This window comes from Balaenoptera borealis (genome assembly GCF_965194805.1).
Source record: "Balaenoptera borealis genome assembly, chromosome: 1".
Taxonomy (NCBI): domain Eukaryota; kingdom Metazoa; phylum Chordata; class Mammalia; order Artiodactyla; family Balaenopteridae; genus Balaenoptera; species Balaenoptera borealis.
Window position 1 is genome coordinate 23577182 of NC_138860.1, and position 23122 is coordinate 23600303.

At 44.8% G+C, this 23122-nt stretch overlaps 1 protein-coding gene across 2 annotated transcripts in view; it reads left to right on the forward strand.

Moving 5' to 3' along the window:
- The first annotated feature begins 16685 nt into the window (after positions 1 to 16685).
- Positions 16686 to 23122, forward strand: part of EPHX1 (epoxide hydrolase 1) — a 40457-nt gene continuing 34020 nt past the window's right edge. For both annotated transcript variants that reach the window (XM_082344590.1, XM_082344591.1), the window contains exon 1: positions 16686 to 16842. The gene's annotated coding sequence lies outside the window, so the exon portion shown is untranslated. The remainder of the gene's footprint in view (positions 16843 to 23122) is intronic.

Here is a 23122-nt window from a genome sequence, read left to right on the forward strand (position 1 = left end):
AACACATTAATCAACTATACTCCAATATAAAATAAAAATTTTTTTAAATTAGATTTCAGAGCAAAGAATATTTCCAAGGATAAAGAGGGACAATATATTGATAAAAGGGTCAATTCACCAAGACATAATAATCCTAAATGTGATTACACATAAACAGCTTCAAAATGCATGAAGCAAAACCTGAACTGAACTGAAAGAAGAAACAAAAATCCACAATTATATTTGAAAGCTACAATGCAACTCTGACATCATATATCCAGAGTTAGCACAGACTTCACTGGTTAAAAGCAAAGTCCTCCATGAGACTCCCTCACTTCAAACACAAGCTGCAAGCTCTGGGGTTCCCAGGCCACCTGCACTTCTGACCAACTGGCTACAAATTCAGGGGTACCCTCTATCCCCTCTGGTTTCATAATTTGCTAGAGTGACTCACAGAACTCAAGAAAGCACTATACTTAGCAGTTTTATTATAAAAGGTATGTCAGGACCAGCCAAATGAAGAGACATAGGGTAAGAACTGAGAGGGTACCAACTGCAAAGCTTCCATGTTCTTAGGACAAATTACTCTCCCAGCACATACATATATGATTACCAATCAGGGAAGCTCACCTGAACTTTGGCTGTCCATTATGTTTCATCATGTAGGAATGATTGAATCATTGGCCACGTGCTAGAACTCAATCTCCAACCTCACTTCATCTCCCCAAAGGATGAGCCAGACATCTGGCCTAAGATCATCAACCCTCTAATCATATGACTGGCCCTTCTGGCATGGCCAGGCCCCATCGCAAGTTATCTCATTAGTATAAACTCAAGACATGGTCCCAGGGACCACCATGAATAACAAAGACTCTTCTGTCACTCAGGAAATTCCTAAGATTTAGAGGTTAATTCCCAGGAACCAGGGAAAAAGACTAAATAAATTCTTTATTATACAACAATTCACTCAGTAATAAAACTTGTAAATAGAAAATAAGCAAGGATGTAGAAGAACTGAACACCACCATCAACCAGCTGGATCTAATTGACACAGCACACTCAGTTCAACAGCAGAATACTTCTAGTGCACGTGAGACATTCATTAATGTCATACTGGAAACTAGCCAGTGCAACAAGGCAAGAAAAATAAAGGCATCCAAATTGGAAAGGAAGAAGTAACTATCCGTATTTATAGATAACATGATGGGACACATAGAGAATTCTATGGAATCTACAAAAAGGCTACTGAAACTAGTAAGTGAGTTTACCAAGTTTGCAGGTTACAAGATCAACATATATAATTTTATTTCTGTACACTGTATGCAACAAACAGGTATGGAAATTTAAAAGACAAATACATTTTTAATATCATCACAAAGCTCAATATCAAAAAAATAACTCAATCAAAAAATGAGCAGAAGATCTAAATAGACATTTCTCCAGAGAAGACACACAGATGGCCAACAGACTCATGAAAAGGTGCCCAATATTGCTAATTATTAGAGAAATATGAATCGAAACTACTATGAGGTATCACCTCACACCAGTCAGAATGGCCATCATCAAAAAGTCTACAAATAATAAATGCTGGAGACAGTGTGGAGAAAAGGGAACCCTCCTACACTGTTGGTAGTAATGTAAATTGGTACAGCCACTATGGAGAACAGTATGGATATTCCTTAAAAAACTAAAAACAGAGCTACCATATGATCCTGCAATCCCACTCCTAGGCATGTATCCAGAGAAAACCATAATTTGAAAAGATACATGCACCCCGATGTTCATAGCAACACTATTTACAATAGCCAAGACATGGAAGCCACCTAAATGTCCATCGACAGATGAATAGTTAGAGAAGATGTGGTATATATATGCAAAATTACTCAGCCATAAAAAAGAATGAAATAGTGCCATTTGCAGCAACATGGATGGACCTAGAGATTATCATACTAAGTAAAGTAAGTCAGAGAAAGACAAATATCATATGATATCACTTATATGTGGAATCTAAAAAAAAAAAAATGATACAAATGAACTTATTTACAAAACAGAAACAGACTCACAGACATAGAAAACAAACTTATGGTTACCAAAGGGGAAAGGTGGGGGGAAGGGATAAACTAGGAATTTGGGAATAACATATACACACTACTACATATAAAATAGATAAATAATAAGAACCTACTTAAAAAAAAATTTAAATCATCACAAGATATGCACTGGAAACTACAGAACATTGCTGAGAGAAATTAAGAAGAGTTAAAAAATGAGTAATACGGGGCTTCCCTGGTGGCGCAGTGGTTGAGAATCTGCCTGCCAATGCAGGGGACACGGGTTCGAGCCCTGGTCTGGGAAGATCCCACATGCCGCGGAGCAACTGGGCTCGTGAGCCACAATTACCGAGCCTGCGCGTCTGGAGCCTGTGCTCCGCAACAAGAGAGGCCGCGATAACGTGAGGCCCGCACACCGCAATGAAGAGTGCACCCCACTTGCCGCAACTAGAGAAAGCCCTCGCACAGAAACGAAGACCCAACACAGCCTTAAAAATAAATAAATTAATTAATTTTTAAAAAATGAGTAATATATCTTATTCATGGGTCAGAAGAATTGGTATTATTAAGATGTCATTTTTCCCTAAGTTGATATATAGATTCAATGCAATGTCAATTAAAATACCAGCAGGCCTTTTTTTTTTTTGTAAAAACTGGTATGCTGATTCTAAAAATTTATATGGAAAGCAAAGGACCTAAAATAGCTAAAACAATTCTGCAAAAGAAGAATTAAAGTGAAAAGCTAGGTACTTCCCTGGTGGTGCTGTGGTTGAGAATCCGCCTGCCAATGCAGGGCACATGGTTTCGAGCCCTGGTCCGGGAAGATCCCACATGCCACGGAGCAACTAAGCCCGTGCGCCACAACTGCTGAGCCTGCGCTCTAGAGCCCGTGAGCCACAACTACTGAAGTCTGCACACCTAGAGCCCGTGCTCTGCAACAACAAAAGCCACTGCAATGAGGAGCCCGTGCACTGCAACAAAGAGTAGCCCCCACTTGCTGCAACTAGAGAAAGCCTTCCCGTAGCCAAATGCAGCCCAAATAAATAAATAAATAATAAATTCTTAAAAAAAAAAAAGTGAAAAGCTAAAACCGCCTTCTTTCCTGTCTGATTATAAAGCTACAGTTACGTGAGACAGCATCAAGATAAACATCTAGACCAATGGAACAGAATGGAGAGTCCAGAAACAGGCCCACACATACATGGATAACATTTTACAAAGGAGCAAAGGCAAGTCAATGGAGAAAGGATAGTCTATTCAACAAATGATGCTGATATGATTAGATATCCACATGTTTAAAAAACATGAAACTGGGGGCTTCCCTGGTGGCGCAGTGGTTAGGAATCTGCCTGCCAATGCAGGGGACACGGGTTTGAGCCCCAGTCTGGGAAGATCCCACATACCGCAGAGCAACTAAGCCCGTGCGCCACAACTACTGAGCCTGCACTCTAGAGCCCATGAGCCACAACTACTGAAGCCCACGTGCCTAGAGCCTGGGCTCCGAAACAAGAGAGGCCACCACAATGAGAAGACTGTGCACTGCAACGAAGAGTAGCCCCTGCTCGCCACAAATAGAGAAGGCCTGTGCGTAGTGACAAAGACTGAACGCAGCCAAAAAATAAATAAATAAAATAGGAATCTTTAAAAACAAACAAACATGAAACTGGACCTCTACCTTGTACTATATACAAAAATTAACTTTAAAAAACAAATCATAGTTCTAAATATAAAACCATAAAACTTCCAGAAGAAAACAGGAGAAAATCTTTTGGGTCCTTGGCTAGGCAGATACAATTTATAAAAGAAACAAAAAAAGGACTTCAAAACTGAAATCTTATGTTCTTCCAAAGACTTAAGAGAACGAGAAGACAAGCCACATATCAGAAAAAAATTATTTGCAAGCATATATCTGATAAATGACTTGTATCCGTAATATATAAAGAACTATCAAAACTCGGTAAAACTGGGCTTCCCTGGTGGCACAGTGGTTAAGAATCCGCCTGCCAATGCAGGGCACACGGGTTCGAGCCGTGGTCCGGGAAGATCCCACATGCTGCAGAGCAGCTAAGCCCATGCACCACAACTACTGAACCTGCGCTCTAGAGCCCGTGAGCCACAACTACTGAGCCTGCGAGCCACAACTACTGAGCCCGCATACCACAACTACTGAAGCCCGCGTGCCTAGAGCCCCTGCTCCGCAACAAGGGAAGCCACCGCAATGAGAAGCCCGTGCACCGCAACTAGAGAAAGCCCGTGCACAGCAACAAAGACCCAACACAGCCAAAAATAAATAAAATTTAAAAAACAAAACAAACAAAAAATGAGTAAAACTGTCAAAACTCCCCTTGCCCCGCAAAAAAAGTACACAAAAGATTTGAACAGACACTTAACTGAAAAAGATGGAAAGATGGCAAAACACAAAAAAAGATGTTCAACATCTTCAGTTTTTAAGGAAATGAAAATTAAAATCACAAAATACCACTACAGATCTATTACGATGGCTAAAATTAAAAAGACTGACCATACCAAGTGCTGACAAGGATGTGGGACAACCAAATCTCTCATACTGCTGGTAGGAATGTAAACTGTTACAACCATTTGGAAAACAGGCAGTTTCTTTAAAAGTTATACATATGTCTAATCATCCATTCAAAGACTTGTACCTGAATGTTCATAGCAGCTATATTTATTAATAGCTAAAACACTATCAATAGACACAACTGAAAAGTCCATCAACAGGTTTTTGGATAAACAAATTGTGACACATCCATACATAGCAATACTATTCAGCAATGAAAAGGAATGAACTGTTTATATACATGACAATGTAGATGAATCTCAAAATAATTATGCTGAGTCAAAGAAGCCAGACATGAAAGAGCACATACTAAATGACTTAACTTACATGAAATTCTAAAAAGTGCAAACTAGTGTATAGTGACTGCAGATCAGTGGTTTCCTCGGGGAAGAGGGGAGATGTGGATGGAAGGGATTATAATGAGACATGAGGAACCTTTGGAGGTGATGGATATATTCACTATGTTAATTATAGTGACAGTTTCATGGGTGTACACATATATAAAAACTTGCGAAATTGTATATTCTGAATATTTGCAGTTTATCGTATGCCAATTATACCTCAATATGGTGTTTTGAAGAAAAGGAGAGAACCTCCTGAAAAAAACTGCAGTTAGCTGGCAGCCTCCAATTGCCACATCTGTGAGATTTGCTGCAGGTTCACACTAATATGTCACTCTTCCTGGGCTGTTCCCAGCCAGTAACTGACCATGGCAGGGATACTAGCACTGGGCCAGTCCTGCCCCGTATAGCCTGGCCAAGAACCAGCACTGCAGGCTGAGGCTCTTCCTACCCAATCTTCCTTCCTCCCTGCTCTCCCTTCACAGGTGTCAGACCTGCACTGTGGTCTGAGGCTCTTTCCCTCTCCTGCTCACAGGCATTTCTGCCAATAGACCTCTACACTTCTTATTCCATCTTGGTATGTGCTTTCCAGAGAACTTGAGTTGATAACGGTATCTTCAAACGTGTGTTGTCTGTTTGAATTTTAAATTTTTTGCTAATATTCTGTTGGGTTGTTGTCATTTCTTTAAGGGTTCTTGGAACCTTGGACAAGTTATTTAACCTCTGTGCCTCAGTTTCCTCAGATGTAAAATGGCAGATAATAAGAACCTCATAGAGTTATTATGAAGATTAAATGAATTAGCATTTGTAAAGCACTTAGGGCCTGGTACATAGTAATTTCTATGTGTTTATTAAATTAAAAAAACAGGAATCCTCTATGTTTTCAGAATGTCTTTTGTTAAATATGTCCCAAGCATTTTGCCCATTCTGTCATTCATATTTTATCTTTGTGTATGGATACTGTTTTGATCCCTTGGAAACTAATTTGTTTGTTATTGCTGCCATAACAGATTATCACAAATTTAGTGGCTTAAAAAACCCACACATTTATTCTCTTACAGGAACAGAAGTCTGAAGTGACTGAAAAAGGGCTAAAATCAATCAGGATTCATTCCATCTGGGGGCTCCAGTGGAGAACCCATTTTTTGCCTTTCCCAGCTTCCCGAGGCTCATGGCACCACGCTGCATCTCCTTTCCTACCTGTACTCTGTCACCACATCTCCTTCTTCCTTTGACCTTCTTGACTCCCTCTTATAAGGACCCTGGTGATTACATTTAGTTCCCACCCAGATAACCCAGGATAATCTTCACATTTTAATGACATCTGCAAAGTCCCTTTTGCCATCTAAGGTAACTGTCACAGGTTCTGGGGGTTAGCTCATTGATGTCTTTGGGGGAACCATTGTTCAGCCTACCACAGATACCTTTTGCCACGCAGAAGTTTCAGATTTTGATATAGTCACTTACTCTCTTAGTCCGTTCCTTTATGGTTTCAGTCTGACACCACTTTTCTTGGCATTCATGTACATGCAACCCAGAAATGCAGGGAATTCTAAGCCTGTGAGTTTCACCCTTGACCAGTGAGGGATGGCGCTAATACTCCTACTTTTTGCTCCCTGGGTGGACGGTTCTGAGAATCGTTTTATAAATCTTCTCAGAAGGTCCCATAGACTCAAGCACCAGTTACCCAGAGCAGTGGCGTAGTTGAAAACACATCCTCGTATTGTCTTTTCCTCCTTTACATTTTCACCTCCCAGCCCTCGCTCCTGTCCCTGGGATGACTTCCCAAATAAGCTACCATAAGTAAGCCTTCGTCTCAGGCTCTGCTTTGAGGGGAGCCTAGGTTAAAAGAACAGAAAAGACTCCTGGGAATTAAAAACATGGCAGCTGAAGTGAAAAAGTAGAAGCGGGAAAAGAAAAAATTGCAGAAATACCTCAGAAAATGGAGCCAAAAAGAAAAAAGAGGCAGAAAAAAAGGTGAGAGTAGATAGGAAAAACAGTTCAAGATTTGGATATAGGAATTCCCTAAAAAAGAACATGGAGTGGAAGAAGTCATCAACAAGATTATTTAAGAAATTTTTGCAAAATTAAAGGACATGAATTTCCAGACTGAAAGGGCCTGCCTAGTGCCTTGCATGAGGGTGAAAGTAGGCCAAATATCAAGACCTATGATCTCAGAATTTCAGTATAATGGTGATAAAGAGAAGCTCCTATAAGCTTCCAGAGGAAAAAGGGGGAGGGGTCTTTTTTTTTAAATTAATTAATTAATTTATTTTTGGCTGCTACTCTTCGTTGCAGTGTGTGGGCTTCTCATCGTGGTGGCTTCTCTTGTTGTGGAGCATGGGCTCTAGGCGTGTGAGCTTCAGTAGTTGTGGCTCACGGGCCCAGTAGTTGTGGCTCGCCGGCTCTAGAGCGCAGGCTCAGTAGTTGTGGCACACGGGCTTAGTTGCTCCACGGTATGTGGGATCTTCCCGGACCAGGGCTCGAGCCTGTGTCCCCTGCATTGGCAGGCGGATTCTTAACTACTGTGCCACCAGGGAGGTCCTGGGGGTGGGGGGTGGTTCTTTAAAAGGATCAGGCATCAGAGTGGCCTTGGACTTCTCAAGGGCAATACTAGAAACTAGAATATCGTGGAGCAATGCCTTCAAAATTCTGAAGGAAAACTGTTTCCATCCTGGAATTTTGTATTCATCCAAACAGTTAAAGGGAAACATTGAATAAAGACATTTCCCAGACACATTTAGATTAGGTTTTACTGAGGTAAACCCCCAATCTCAGTATCTTGAAAAAAGTTTATTTTTTGTTCAAATTACAGACAGTTGTGGCTCCTCAGCCCCTCCCCTGCTCCAGTGTCTTCATTCCAGGATCCAGGATGAAAGAGCAGAACCTGGAGACAGCTCTTAAAGCTTCTGCTCAGATGTCACATCATATTCTATTGGTCAAAGCAAGTGACATGCCCAAGCCTGGTATTGGTGACATGGGGAATTATATTCATCTGTAGGGAGGCACTGCAGGTCACATAGCAAAGGGCAGGAATATATATCCAGCAAATCGCCAGGGCAGTAATCTACTCCACAATGTCTCAGAAATTTACCTCCCACATACCCTTTTTCAGGAAGTCACTCAAGGAGGTGTTCCTCTAAAATGGAATGAATCAAGAAAGACGAAGACATGGGATATAGCAAGTGGATACCTAACATAGGAGACAGCAGGAAGGAATCCCCAGGATGGTGGTGAAGGGGGAACTCAGATGACAGCTGTGCCACCAGACCAGATCAGAGGCAGGTCAGAGGGCTCCTGAGGCACTTCTTTAAGAAAAGGAAAAAAATCTGATGTGAATGAATTTACTATGAAGGGATGTATATAACTGATAGAGAGGTCGGTGGTTAAGTAGTGATCGGTACACAGAAAACCAAGCAAATTTTAAAAATATTAATTCTAGGGAAAACATCATGTTACACAGGAAAAGAAAATCATAGTGATAATAGCTTGGCCCTGAGTTGCCTTCATAACAATGAAAACACTGAATATTAAAATATAACTAAAATTGGGGGGAAGGAATACCGGGCGGATGGAAGTTCCCTAGCGAAGTCAGTTGAAGAGCTGAGTTCCTTATCTGTTGAAGTCTTCAACAGGTAGTGCCTAAGATGAGGTTAAAAAAGAAAAACACTTAAGTATACAAATATAAAAAGAATCAGTTAAAAGGATTAAACCTGGTTTTTGCTCTTCAAGGAGGACGGGGGATGGGGGTGGGGGAAAAGGGCTGAAACTGCTGTTGTATTAAAACCACGTAGAGCCAACTGAGGCTTCAAGTGATTGACTCTGATTAAAATACTGAGTTTAAATAACAGTCTCCCCATCCTGGGCAAAACAGGAACGAAATGATTCTCATACTCAAATTGGGCATCGTCATAATGCAGTGTCCAATGCAGGCCCATAGAGGGCTCAAGAGGGCCTTGACTTCTTTTGAACTTTGTGTATAAACTGTGTTTACAACTGGCTTCTTTACTAAATTCTTCTGTTGACTTTTGATCTTCATGAGATAATATTGTTGACCTTGAAGTCCTGGGAATACAGTATAGTCAGTGATCTCAAGAAACGTGGGAGAAAGTGGTCAGTGTGAAGTAATTTAAAAGAAACTTCAGGATTGTTAAGTATGTATCCTTCTGCCTTTCTGTGGACATAGGAAAAGTGCTTTAAAAAATCCAACATTTTGCATCTTTCCTCTTCGTTTGCATCTTTTTGTAAAACTATGAAATCTATTTAAAACCTAAAATTATTTTCTATTTGTGGTGACTCAGGACATATTACTTTATTTTGTCATTCTTTTTTTTTTATTTTTATTTTACGTCATTTTATTTATTTATTTATTTGTTTGTTTATGGCCGTGTTGGGTCTTCGTTTCTGCGCGAGGGCTTTCTCTAGTTGTGGCGAGCGGGGGCCACTCTTCATCGCGGTGCGCGGGCCTGTCACTGTCGCGGCCTCTCCTGTTGCGGAGCGCAAGCTCCAGACGCGCAGGCTCAGTAGTTGTGGCTCACGGGTCCAGTTGCTCCGTGGCATGTGGGATCTTCCCAGACCAGGGCTCGAACCCGTGTCCCCTGCATTGGCAGGCAGATTCTCAACCACTGCGCCACCAGGGAAGCCCCTATTTTGTCATTCTTGATAATCTCCCAAAAGATATCTTTGTAAATTATCTTGTCTATTGTACATGAGCAAGTTTCTAGAAGCTGGGGGTTCCGTTTGTGTTTGTTTATTGGTTGTTTTGTTGTGTTGACGGAAAAAAATCAATAAACCAATCTACAATAGGAATAGAAAAGAGTTTTATTTGAGTCAAACTGAAGATTACAGCCCAGGAGACACAGATTCAAGTAGCGCTTGAACTGTGTTCTGCCAGACTACAAAATGGAGGAGGTTTATAAAGGCAAAGACTGCAAAATTACAGGAGCTGTTTGTCAAGAATTATAATTGGAGCTGGCAAGAAGCAAGGTTGCCTGCCAAGGAAGGATTGATTGTAGTCCCAAATGGTTACATAGTTACAAGGGGAGACCTTGAGACCGTGAGGTTGCAGCTGGCAGCTATCAGATATTGTTTTGAGAACGGAGGGTTGTGTCCTTGAGTCTGATACAGTTCAGAAAATTTAATTCTGAGTAATCCAGGAACGTGTCTGAAACAGTGTCCAAAATGGCCACTCAGCTCCATTTTTAAGGCTTGAACCACAGTTACTCCATTTTGATTTTTTAAAATGCATTCTTTGTGTTAATGGTTAAAGCAGATGTGCAAAGCATGTTTAATAGGCCACAAACAAGCTGTTCTTGTTAGCCTAAAGTTCAAGTTAAATCATGTATAAGCCAGAATAAGTTCTTATACCTCACTATGTGAACATCTCTTCCATTAGTTGGGGTAGCACCGTATGCTAACAGATGACTGTTAAATATACTTGATTATAAAAATGATGAGAAATACAGATATGAAATAATTCTGTGTAATTGATTTTCTTACAAAATGCTCTCTCTTTAGGGCATTTTGTAAAATAGCCATTTGGTATCCTCACCTCCACTCTAAAGTCCCAGGGGATCTGTAATCTGTTCATTTTGAGGTAGATAACACTTTTGTGATGAGTAGCAGGTGATATGAGAACCTAACTCTAATAAAATACATACAGGGTCTGATGCAATCAATTATCTTTCAATTGGCATCTGAAAAGGAACTTACTGATAAGCATCCAGAGAGTAGAGAGTGCAAGGCAGGAGCCCCATGGTGAATAAACGTGAAGGAAAAGTTTGAGTGGAAGCAGAAGTAAACAGCAGTTTATTGGAACTGATATGAGCCTGGAATTGGGAAGAGTGCAAGTCATGCTTTAGAAATCTAGGGAGAAATGCAACGAATCTGGAGTGTCCAATGGCCTTAGAAGATAATATTTTAAAATGAATTTCTATTTTTATCTGTACATGGTTATTGAGAAATCAAATAATCAAAGCTTAGAATAAAATATAACAATCCCCTCCCCTCATTTTTCTCATTCTACTTTCAAGTCTTTTGGCATTTACCTCTGAATATCTAAAAATATGCCTATAATGCATATTTCTGGGTTTGTCAATTTTAGACATGACCTATTGATTTTTTCTTATAGTAAAGACTTAAGTATTATACACCCGCCCCTACTACTCCCACTGCATCCTCCCAAGATAGTAACAATAACTTTGTGTTAAATCAATAGTGGTTACCTAATGATGACTATGTAAATATGCTCACTACACAGCCAAGCAGTGTACCATGATTAGATTTGCTTTCTTGAACAACTTTCTGTTTTTCCTGTTGTTAATCATTTTCCTCCTTCACTTATTTTTCTATCTTCCTTTCCTTAGCTTTTTTCCCCTAAATAAGCAATCAGATCTGACAAATATCTGTTCATGTTATTTCCCAAAAAGTTAACTCAGTTAATGTATAATTTCATTTCTTCCCTGGAGACCTGCCTCCCAGCCATTTGTCTTCCTCTTTCAACCTGGACAGGTTGCTTTCTAAGCCTGCTGCACAGTTGTCAGCCTAGGACTCCTATTGCTGCTCCTTTATTAGATCCCCTGGTTCCCGAATATCATGTCTTCCCCTTTCATATTTTACCCCCTTGTTTTGCTGGAGCACATCCTCTAGTAGTATCCCTAGAAACGGGTGCATGAGAAGTAAAAATATATTTAGTCCTTATATGTATGAGAATGTCCTTAATTTGCCCTCACACTTTATTATATAATTCTTCTATGGAAATAATTTTCCCACAACTTTTGAAGGCCTGGCTTCACTATTTTATGGCATCCAGTGTTATTGCTAAAAAGTCTGAGGATATTCTGATTATTGAGTCTTTGTGTTGACTATTTTTGTTTTTTTGGGTCCCCCCCAACCAAAGCTTTTAGGATCTTCTCTTTTTCTTTAGTATTCTGAAATTTCACAATGACTTGCATTGGTGTGTTCTTCTGGCTTTTTATTGTGTCTTTTTAATCTGGAGACTCCTGTGCTTTGGTTTGGGAAATATTCTTGGATTATTTATTTAATAATTTCCTTCTGTCTATATTCTCTTTTCTCTCTTATGGAGCTCTTATTAGTCTGGTGACTTCCTGGATCAATCTTCTGATTTTTCTTTTCCTTTTTTTTTTTCTTCCACTGTCTATCTCTTTGATTTGTGTTCTATTTTTCTGGGAGAATTCCTCAACTCTATCTTCTGACCTTTCTCTTAAATTCTTAATTTCAAAAAGTGCATTCTAATTCTCTGAATGCTTCTTTTTTAATTGTGTCTTGTTCCTGCTTCAATTCATTTTTTATCTCTTTGAGGATATTATAGTTTCTTCTGTTACCTGTGAGCACTTTCTCTCTCAATTTTGGACTCTGCCTTTTATGTGGGAGACTTTTGCCAGTGTCTGGTGATCTTTTAATATTTAGGAGTGAGGCACTAAAACACCATTTGGAAGTTCTGTGTGCGTGGGGGGCAGTAGCCTGATTGACCTCAATGGAGGGTGGTCAGATGGGGAGCCAGCTGTTTTGAGGCCTCCAGATGTCACTATCTGTGGTTCTTTTCTCCGGGACAGCTCATTTAGTTCAGAGGCAGATCCTCTGCTTCCTGCCTCGGGATTATTACTTGGAGACAGTGTTCTGTGAACTCGAGTGGGAAGGGGCTGAGGAGGGCCTCACAGGTTAATGGGAAGACTTTCACTTGGTTCTACTGTTTTCAGTTGGGTGCCTCATCCCTGTTCTACTTGGGCCTAGTGCCCCTGGGGTGGAAGCCTTTCAGTTCAGTTTCCAGAAAATAAACCCCTGGTCGGCCACAGTGAGGGAGGACTTGTCACTGGCTTAGACTATGAACAGGGGACAGGAGATATAAATTCTCCTTATACAAACTTTAAATTAATCCTCCTAGGATTTTTTTTCCCCCAATGTGTGTGTGTGTGTGTGTGTGTGTGTGTGTGTTTGTGTGTGTGGTAAAATACACATAATATAAAATTTATCATCTTAACCATTTTTAAGTGTACAGTTAAGTAGCATTAAGCACATTCATTTATATTGTCATGCAACCATCACCACTACCCATTCAGAACTCTTTTCATCTTGCAGAACTGAACTTGTACACCCATTAAACAGCAATGCTCCATTACTGAGTCTTTGCCTTGCGTTCTTGGCACATCCAGCAGGAACATGCAGGGACACTCAAGGTCTGTGGCAGATGACCATATCCCACACCACCACACCCCTGCCTTCAGAGACTCCCCATACCTCTAGCTCCTAAGACTTGGCAGGGCTCTAAGGCAGGGATTGGCAAATGTTTTCTGTATAAGGGTCAGATAATAAATATTTTAGGCTTTACAGGTAATTACTCAACTCTGCTATTGTATGAAATCAGCCATAGACAATATGCAAACAAACGAGTATGACTGTACTCCAGTAAAACTTTATTTACAAAAACAATTTACAAAAACAAGTTGTGAGTCCGATGTGGCCCATGGGCTATAGCTGAATGATCTCTGCAAGACTAGGGCAAGAATCTGCTTGCTTCTGGTTGTAGAAAGGTTTTTAGCTTTATCTGTTCTGCTAAGTCAATCATCATCTGACTTTTCATCTTACAAAAATCTGTTGACATTTCTCCTCTGCTGTTATCTTTTCTCCCAATCACTTTCTCCTGGTGGAATTTATAGCTTTTCTACCCCTCTGTAGTTATTTTCACGGCGTTTTCAGTAGGGAACTGAGATAAATGTACATGTTTATTTAACCCACATTTTTAAAAACTTTTAATTTCAAAATAATTTCAAACTTAACAGCAAAGTTGTTGCAAGAATAGTATAAGGAATTCCCATATATGCTTTACCCAGAGTTACTAATTGTTAACGTTTTGTTGCATTTGCTTTGTAATTCTCTCTCTCCATATATATATATATGTGTGTGTGTGTGTGTAGAGTATATATAGTGTATGAAATGGAAGGACATTTCAGCCATGACTCCTTAAATAATTCAGTGTGTATTTTCTGAGATCAAGGATATTCACTTAGAATTCATTCTCAAAATCAAGATATTTAACATTAATATAATACTATTATTTAATTTATAGACTTTCCTCAAATGTCCCCAGTAGTCTCAATAATATTCTTCATAGAAATGGTTTCTGGTCCAGGATCCAGTCTAGGATAGAGCGTTGCGATTTGTTTTTATGACTCTTTAGTCTCCTTTCATCATGAACGTTTTTATCTGCCTTTCCTTTCCTTTCATGACATTGACTTTTCTGACATTGACATCTTTGAAAAGTACAGGCCAGTTATTTTGTAGAATGTTACTTAATCTGGGTTTTGGTTTTTTTTTTTCCTGATGTTTCCTCATGATTAGATTCATATTATGCATTTTTGGCATAAAAGATGTTGTTTCCTTCCAGTGACTCAGGAATTGATCTACAATTTTTAGCCAAGATTGTTCCCCCCAACACATTATTCTTCATTCTCCCTGATGTACCTGGAAACTGTCCAGAAGTCTGTACAGAAGAACAGCCTTTGTTCTGACTTTTTAAAAATACATAGTTTATTCTAGAGATCACTTTATACCCATTCTTTCACTCCATAAACCTTTCAACAGCTTTTGACCAAAAGCTGAAATCTGATTGTCTAAATTTTGCCCTGCTGAGTTGGACTCAGTGTTTTATTTATTTACTGACTGTGTATATATAGACTGTACTTTGAAATATCTTGCACTGTCCTGGATTTCATAGTCTAACACTGGATGAATATCTAACCAAGGAGGAGGATATTAGGATACAGGAGTGAGGAGTGAGGTTACAACCTCAGTGCAGTTTTTTAATATAAAAATAACAGTTTTCTTGAGATATAATTCACATACCATAAAATTCATCCTTTTAAAGTGAACAGTTCAGGGCTTCCCCGGTGGCGCTGTGGTTAAGAATCTGCCTGGCAATGCAGGGGACACGGGTTGGAGCCCGGGAAGATCCCACATGCCACGGAGCAACTAAGCCCATGAGCCCGCGAGCCACAACTACTGAAGTCCGCCCACCTAGAGCCCGTGCTCCGCAACAAGAGAAGCCACCGCAAGGAGAAGCCCGCGCCCCGCAAGGAAGAGTAGCCCCCGCTCTCCGCAACTAGAAAAAGCCCGCGCGCAGCAACGAAGACCCAACGCAGCCAAAAATAAATTTTAAAATTTATATAAAAAAATAAAGTGTACAATTCAGTAGTTTTTAGTATATTAACAGAGTTGTGGTGATACACCATCCTCAATATCTAATTTTAGAATGTTTTCATCATCACTGCAGTTTGAAGAGTAACAAATTTGAGTCCCTTGGTAAAATGGCCAGAGGCAGAGCAGCTTCTGTCTGAAAGATGTGGGGGAGGGATGGAGGGATCTCACAGGCTGCACGTTTTCAAGGAGCACAGAGATGCCAGAGACTGCAGGGATGAGAGAAGGCTTTTGTAGGAGGGTGTGGAATTCAAGAACAGTAGGATTTCATGTTTGGATGCAGGAGAGCATCCTTTCCAGGCATGCTGCACGAGCAAAGTTTGGAGATGTGATTGAATTGAGTGTGTTTGTTAGCCAGGAACAGCCTCTCTTCATTGAAATGGAGAGTTCTTGGGCCAGGGTGAGCAGTAAGTTTGGAGGCCAAGGGGGTGAACTTTATCCTGAAGTTGTATGCAGGGTGACAGTCAGAAGCTTAATATCCCTGTAACAGGCCCTGGTTCTGGTCTGCCGGCTGTGATCTTGAGGATCTCGGGTGTTGAAACTGCATCTGTGAGCACATAAAAGCGGTGTCGGAGGAGTTGTGAGGCGGTGACGAGGAGCGATGACGGAGGTGACAGGGTAGGTTTCCAAAGGATGAAGATCTGGGGATTAACGGTTGTTGCAGAAGTCAAGAGCCAAGCATCCACCGGCCTGAGCGCCCAGCTTCTGCTGAACGGAAGTGGATTGATTAAGTGCTACTCTCCAGGGGTTGAACTACCCGTTGTAGACCTCATCCTCACCATGAAGACCTCTTTGGGTTTTGTTTGTTTGTTTTTGTTTTTACATCTTTATTGGAGTATAATGGCTTTACAATGTTGTGTTAGTTTCTGCTGCACAACAAAGTGAATCAGCTATACATATACATATATCCCCATATCCCCTCCCTCTTGAACCTCCCGCCCACCCTCCCTATCCCAACCCTCTAGGTTTTCGCAAAGCACCGAGCTGATCTCCCTGTGCTATGCGGCTCCTTCCCACTAGCTATCTATTTTACATTTGGTAGTGTATATACGTCAGTGCTACTCTCTCACTTCGTCCCAGCTTCCCCTTCGCCCCATCCGTGCCCTCACGTCCGTTCTCTACGAGTGCGATGAAGACCTCTTTGAATGGGTCGTACTTTCACCCAGACTAATGCTTCTCAGACTCTTTGTGTTGAAAGACAGATTTGTTTGTTTTTAAATTTCCCAATCTGTCCTGGACCAATACACGTGTAAAATACAATAGCAATGAACGGCTAGAAATATGAAACAAGTCATACAACGTGCAACCTTGGGGTTTGTTTGTTTTTTGATTCAGTGGACAAAGTTACTGCCTGAGTTACTAAACACTTCGGCTTCGTTTCTCTCCTCGGGTCAGCGGACAGCACTTTGAGAGCCCTCTTCCAAAGCAGAGGCAGAGCTTAGGGAGGTGCAGAGATTCGCCCGGGTCGCTCAGGTAACAGGGGCGGAGCGCGACTGAACCCGGGTCGCCCCGCCGCCCTGGGCCCGGCCCCGGCCCGCCCCTCTGGGAGGCCGAGCCGGGGCGGGGTCAGCGCGGGGTTGGTAGGGGACGTGCGGATAGGGAGACGGGGAACCCGGGGAGCCAGAGCCGGAGGGACCGCGTACCTGCTGCCGCCGAGCCCGGGAGCCAGGAGCAGACGACCGTAAGCGCCCGGGGGCGTCGTGCGCAGTTTCCGGGGCCCGGGCGGCCGTGACCGCGCTCCCAGGGTGCAGGGGCGGATCGCGATCCCGCGGGCTGGGGGACGCTGTCGGCCGGCGCCGTCCGGCCAGGGCTCCAGGGAGACTTCCAGACAGGCCTCCGCTCCCGCCCGCTTCCCCGCAGCCCGCAGCTCCGTCCAGACCTAGGCTCCGAGCGCGCCGCTCGGTCCCCGCCCCCTCTGGCCCGCAAGCGCTCCGGACTCCGGGAGAGGCCCGCGTGAGCCCTGCGAGCGGGCTCGGGCCAGCGGGGGAGAGCAGCGGGGCCCCGTTGCCTAGTTCTCCTGGGGAGTACTGCTTCCAGGGTGCGTCTGGCTCACGCAGTGCAGCTGCACTTGTTTGTCACCGGTGCACTAAAACCGATCTCAAGTCTCTTAGCTGAGACGTGCTCTCTCGCCATCTCTGTGCGCCGCCCCAGTTTTTCTCTCCCTCCCCTTGCTCTTCTCTCGGGAGAGAAGGCCAGCCTGCTCAGCTCAGCGCACAGGAGAGGAAACCTGGGCCCGGGGTTAAGAGTTCACCATGTAGCAGGAGCCCAGGGATGTGATCAGTGTAAGCGCAGCAGAGACCCGAGACTCCTTTAGCCTCCCTCCCCGCAGGAAGCTGGGGAACTTAAGCCTCCGGCCCCTCACTTGCCCGGCCCTTCTGACGCCTTCGGGGTGGAGGCGCGGTCAGAGACTCTAGCGATGTTGTGATCCTAGTTTTGACTTCTTTTAAAGCTTCGTCTCCCACCCCCTTCACTCTCCTCCACTATATAAACTTCAGGCTCCACAAAGCCTGGGTGGGCCCCTGGCGCCCGGATGCGCAGACAGCCTTCTCTCTGCCCTGCCCGCCTCCCCGCGCTGCAGCTCGGTGCCGGCTCCGCCGTGGAGTAGGGGGGGGACCTCTGCATTCGGCACCTCAGCACCCAGTACATCGGATTTACGAGCTGTTGCGGGAAATTGCTGAGAGCATTGGGATTTATGCCTGTCTCAGTGCCGCTCTGCAGACTCCTCTGAATTCAGCATTAAAAATAAACTTTGGCAAGAAGCGGTACCGCTCTGGGAAGTAGCATTGTCTTCTGGTATGGTGGTTGCTTCCTTCAGGGAGTGGGGGCTTGCGGACGTTGTAGGAGCCTTTCACTAGCCCCAGCAGGTTTGATTTAGCAAAAAGCAGTTTTTTCCTTCCCACCTAGGCGTGGGCAATGCGAGCAGACTGACCACTGTGTGCAGGCTCTGCCCCGGCTCGGGGGCTCAGCAGGGAGCATGCCTTCACGGAGTCTACGTTCTGCTGGGGGAAAGATGGATGATACGCACAATAAATTTGTAAAATATAAACTATGTTAGAAAGCGATGTGGGAGCAAAATACAGCACTGAAAAGAGAAGTGGGGGGGGCGGGTAAAAGAAGGCCCCCCTGAGAGGGGATATTTGAATAATACTGAGGAGTAAGGGGGTGGCAGACTGCTATCTGGAGTGATGGTGCACAGGTCAAGCAAGTGCAAAGGCCCCATGGCAGGCATGTGGCTGGCATGGATGAACTTTATATCTGTGTTTGCTGAGTGTGGGCCAAGCTGCCACCAGGGTCCTTTGGTGTGAGTGAGCTACTGGATAAACGTAACTGGCTCAGCCTGAGAACAAGAGGCTCCCCCCACATCCAGTTCCAGGAAAGGAAAGTCTTCCATGGGAAATAACTGCTCAGCAAGGCCACCAGGGTGAACTTCAACACCACCTGCTCCAACCCACATGCTCCCTGTGTGATCCCACCAGCCTCCCGGCTATCCCTTAAGTGCATGGGCTGGTACAGACTTATGGGAGTGGGATATCCGTGGTAAGAGACTGAATGGGGCCTCTTTGGGCAGAGGGACCTTTAGAGAAAGGGCATCGGATCACTGGAGGAAGTGGAGTGCCTCCCCCAGCCCCCTCCTGTGGTGTCCTCATTCATGTCTGAGGTCTAAATCCAGCACCAGCTGGAGGGCACAGGAGGCCCCCCTGTTATCAATACACGGTGACCCTCCCATTGACATAACCCAACTCCCAGGCTTAGTCATTGCTGACTTGCACCTTGACTTTCCTTCCAGCATCCTGGCCTAGCCCAGACATGGAAAGGCAGGGGCTGCTCAGATTCCAGTTCTCCATCCTTGAGCTGAGATACTCAAAGACATGGAACCCAGCTGGGCTTACAAAATAAGGCAGGGCTCAGTGTGAGCTGCTCACTACTGCCGAAGAAGGAGCCCAGAGCATACCCACTCAGGCTGGAGTGGACACAGACAGAGCAGGCCTGTGGTGACTTGAGGGGTCTCTAGGATCCCATGCTCAAAACCCACCTCTGATAGGACCCTACATCCCATCATAATGATTCATTCCTTTGAGAGGTGATACAGTGATGTGGAAAGAGAATTGGCATAGGAAGAATATCTGGCTGGTGTCCCAGCTCTGCCAGTAAGTTCCCCTCTGGGGACCTCATCCATGAAATGAGGTTGGGCTATATAATCTGCAAGGCTTCTTACAGATCTAATATGTGATGATTCTGCGGTTAAGAGTCCAAAGGGATCTTCAGAAAAGGAAAGAGGTTAGTGGGGAGCTGTCAGCTTTGATGGGGCCTGGGTGGTCCTGCAGCCTACGCCGGGTTCGCTGCGGGCAGCGTCAAATAGAGTGAAGGGCCTGGCCAGGGTGTAGGGGGCAAAACCCCAGGCAGAGGTCGAGGGCCCAGGGTTGAGGCAGAAGTGTCACTGCCCAGGCCAGCTGGCCCCATGGGTCACCTGTGGGCTGCTGGTGGGTGGTTCTTGGCCTGAGCCCAGTGGTTTAGGAGCAGAGGCTCCAGGGGCTGTATGGTCAGGTGGGGAGGTTGCAGCAGGGAGATGGCACCCCAGCAGTTCCCCCAAGAGGGAACCAAAGCTTTGCCAAGGATCCAGCACCCCCCCACCCCCTTCCCTGAGGAGGGAGTGCTGGACGCTGTCTTGTCAAGGAGAGAACGGTACGATCCTGCCCTTGGTTGCCTAACTGAACACGCCATTGTGCAAACCAGGTTCAAACTGAAACACAGCCTCTTCTGCCATCAAGGTTACAGTTGGCCCTCCGTATCCCTAGGCTTTGAGGCCGTGGATGTGGAACCCAGCCATGTGGAGGGCAGACTGCACTCTGCCATTTTATATAAGGGACCTGAGCATCCACCGATTTTGGTATCCGGAGGGTGCTGGGACCAATCCCCCACGGATACTGAGGAATGACTCTATGTTTACTTCCTGAGGGAGGTCATAGTTCATCCTTTGTCACCAGAGAGCAGCTGTTTTCACTGTCTAAAGTCTAGCCTGTGAACGTTCCTCTAGACAGGCTCAAGGACCTGGAGTGGAGTCTTCCTGTCCACTGGAACCCATTGTCTGTCTTGGCTTTGCTGTCAGGCAGTGGGCGCTGTTCCCATGAGGAGCCATTTGAGTGCACGGTCCAACTACTGCAAAGCCACACCTGTTAGGCTCAACTGAAAGTGCTTGCATTAGGAAAAAAAAAATGCTCTTCTATTTGGGGATCTCAAGGACTCTCTGGAGGAATCTATAGCTAACTCACAAATGGGAACCATGGGTCTTGTCCCGAGTCAGGAGCAGGAGTTTTTACTACCTTTAGCGTTTGGGAAGATTGATAAACAGACTGAATTAAAATATCTTCTTGGCACTTGCAAGCTGGGTTAACTTGGGCAAACTGTTTAGCCTCTTGGAGCTTCATTTTTTTAAATTTTTTTATTTTTGACTGTGTTGGGTCTTCGATTCTGTGCGAGGGCTTTCTCTAGTTGTGGCAAGCGGGGGCCACCCTTCATCGTGGTGCGCGGGCCTCTCACTATCGCGGCCTCTCTTGTTGCGGAGCACAGGCTCCAGACGCGCAGGCTCAGTAGTTGTGGCTCACGGGCCCAGTTGCTCCGCGGCATGTGGGATCTTCCCAGACCAGGGCTCGAACCCGTGTCCCCTGCATTGGCAGGCAGATTCTCAACCACTGCGCCACCAGGGAAGCCCTGGAGCTTCATTTTTAAATCGCTTTAAAACAGAAAACAACTCCGCCTTACTTCTTAGGGTTATCGTAGCACAGGGGATGATGTGCTTATGGAGTCGTCCCACCACCATGCCCCGGTCCAGGGCTTCGTTGGGCTTCCTCAGAGGAGGTGGTGCTGCCCAGACGTGTCCTCATGTTCTGGAAGGGTTCTGAGCGTCCCCGCCGTGGGCCTATCGGGCTGGCTCTAGCCAGGCTGTGGCCTGCAGTGAGCCGTGAGGGCTGCAGGAAGCCAATGACCAGGAGCGGGAGGCCAGGTGCCTCCGTGTCAGAGACCCGCGTGGTGCTTCTCAGTGGCTGGGCGTGGGCCTACACCCTTCCCCGAGGACCACCACCTCAGGGTGTCCCCCCAGCGGCTCAACCTGGGACGTGGCTTTCCAGGTGGCATGAGTGACCTTTGCGATACTGGGGGCGACTTTCCGATTGTACTACCCTTCTCGTTAGAACTGGAGAGACTTGGGCCTTTTGGAAAATAAGAGAAACGCTGATTCCAGCACCAAGCTCCGTGATTAACCCCTGAGTGCCAAGGGCTCAGGGAAATCTGACGCTGTTACCAACTCTTAGGGAGAAAATGGATGTATTTTCCTGCTCTCCAGGTTTTCTGCCTGTGAACCAAGTTGTCGCTGTGAGGAGGCCGGAGCCGGCAGGCTGGCCACCGGGTGGGGGAAGGCGGCCCCCTGCCCTCGGCCGGTTCTGTGCCCCCTTCCCACAGGTGGGTCTCAGGGTCACAGTGATACTGTCAAGATGGAACACCTTAATTTCAGAGTTGAGCCCTGGACCTTTGGTTGAACTTCAGAAGTATTTTTAGCCTTTTTTGACTTTTTATTTCTTTTTGCAACCTAGACATTTCCACAAGCAAACTGACCCCACCAAGACACCAGCAACCCAGAATATTCCTCTGAACTCAGACCCTAGTCCTTAGGGCTGCAGTATTTGAAGCACAGGGACCCTTTCAGTGCGTTTCAGACAATAAAGCCAGCTCAGGTGACTGTGCTGTGGCCCAGCTCGCAGTGCTATCCTGTTACACACTATTGAGGAAGCTTCCAGACCGGGAGCACATTGCTGAGGAAAAGCAGGCTTGGGGAGGGGAGGGAGGAGAGAGAGTGTGGTTAATGGTGGAAAGGAAATCAAATAGGTGTATTATATGGCCCACGCCTATTATCTCCTGAAATAGGAGTCTTTCTCTCCTCAAGTAGAGAATGCCACGTATTGAAATTCCAGGAAGGTAATGTTTTTTCCTCATAGGCAGTGAACTGTGTTCCACTTGGGTTTTTTCTCTGGTAATTTAGAACCAGTGGACAACCTGACAGAATTCGAGATGGAAAGGATTCAAGTGAAACTCCCAGAGCGTGAGTGTGTGAACCCTGCAGGGTGGAGAGAGTCTGCTCCCCGCTTGTGTTGTTTAACTAAAAGTCTGCATGGCAGCTTGTGTAAATGAGTTTGTGGTGGCCCCTGCTCCCCCAGCTCAGGGGCATTTAAAATCTGTGGAGGTCAGCATCCCCTCTCTGAAGGTGCTCTGGGCCAGCCAGCCCACCCATATGATTCCCCCCCTTCACCCATCCAGACCCTCCAGGCAGGTGCTGAGGCTGCCTTCACTCAGGCCCCAGAGCCCAGAGCCCCCTCCTTATCCTAGGCCGCGCTTCCCTCACTTTCTGCCTTCCAGCCACACTGGCCTTCAGGCATCCTATCTGCCCTGGAACCCTCTGCCCTTCCCTCTTTCAACTTTTCAACTCCTAACTTCCCTTCTTGGTTCAGGTAACACTTCCTCAGGGAAGGTTCCCTCAGCTTCAGGGTGGGCCTCTCTCCCCGACCTTTAGTGTCCTCAGGATTTAAAAACAAAACGCGAACGCCTGTGACAGCTGTTCCCTGTGCGGCCACTTTCCCTGCATTCATTCAGTAAGGGATGTACTTTACTCCACCCATTTTGCAGGTGTGGAGACTGAGGCTTGGAGAAATGAAAGCACTGGTCTAAGTTTACCTAGGCTATGGCTGGTAAGGGATAGGGCCAGGATTCAAAGCAGGCCCTGAGGGCCTGACCACCAGCCAAACTGGCTCCTGAGTCCATGAAGATTTTCATCAGATCAGATTAGCAGTCAGTAATTGTATTCTTTCTGTCTGTCTATACAGGTGTGTGTATGTGTGTGTGTGCATATATATATATATATATATATATATATATATATATATATATATATATCTCGTTGGGGGCATGGGAAT